Source organism: Euprymna scolopes, chromosome 46 (assembly GCF_053919585.1).
Source record: "Euprymna scolopes isolate OS-2025 chromosome 46, ASM5391958v1, whole genome shotgun sequence".
In the NCBI taxonomy this organism is placed as follows: domain Eukaryota; kingdom Metazoa; phylum Mollusca; class Cephalopoda; order Sepiida; family Sepiolidae; genus Euprymna; species Euprymna scolopes.
This window is the reverse complement of record NC_136527.1, coordinates 146,877,877-146,879,161: the sequence shown is the minus strand read 5'-3', so window position 1 is coordinate 146,879,161 and position 1,285 is coordinate 146,877,877.

Here is a 1,285-nt window from a genome sequence, read left to right as displayed (position 1 = left end):
AGGATCACGTCTTAGGAGGATAATTGCTCAAAAATAAAAAATTAAAGAAAATATTAACGTAGATATAGTTTTTAATCAAGTCCCCCACCCCCCAAAGAAAATAAATTTGTATATTTTTAGGTAATAATGCACATCCCATAATATTTTTTTAAAAAATTTTTACATGTTTATTGTTTTAAAAAAATTAAATTGATTTTTCTAAATTTTCGTTTTCTACCTGGCTTTGTACGTTTTTGGTGTTTAAACTTATTTTAAAGAATTTTTTAGTAAAAAGAAATAACAAGTAATGTCGCACTCGACATTACTTGATAAATAATTAACAAAAAATGTCCGATAATGAAAGAAAATACGGAGGCAGATATAGTTTTTAAACGAGCCTCCCCTACCTCCAAAAGAAAATAAATTTGTATATTTTTAAGTACTACACAAGTGCCCACGAAATGACTTTTAAACCATACCCTCTCCTCCCCGTGTAGGCACCGCCAAAACTGGGGGGGGGGCAGGTAAGTACTTTCTAACGGACCGTCTTTTTAAAAATCTACCAAAAATTAGGTAATTATCCGATCAATACGAAATTTTCAGCGATTATTAAGAGAAGAATGAACTTTATAACAGTGCACTTATTTTCATAAACGATATTTATATATATATATATTTTACTTACAAAACCCCCCTTGTTTTGAGGTGGTACAAATATGCTTAAAATAATCATCTGAAACTGAACACAACATATTGTGTTGTTGTAAGGAACAAAAATATAGATTAAAAAAAATTGTTTGCATACCTTATTTTGACGTCTGAATATCAGAACTTCGATTGTGTTTAATTATCCCGCTTTTGAGTTTTGAAGTGTGAAATTCGGTGAATATGTTAAGTAAAATAATTAATTTAAGTTAAGCAAAACAAAAAATTTTTTTTTAATATTTATACGAAAAAAAACATTTTAAAATCTTTGATAAATAAATTAACAATTTTTTTTTAGCGAGCCGAATAATGCATGACCATTATTTAACAGGGCATGCTTTGAAGAATCGATAAAAAAAATTCGATAAATATTGTGCCCTTTGTGTTAAAAATAGCATCATTTTTTCGATCCCGTTTGAAAACGTTTGCCGCTTTTCGACTACGGTGGACCAAACGCGCTGAAAATTTTTTTTTTATTCTGCTTTAAATTGCCCCTCCCCCATTTTGGAGAGCCTGACCCGCACACACATACACATTAAAAACCAAACTCATACAAATGGTCACCCATCTGGTACTGGCCAGCCTCAGCGTTAATAATACA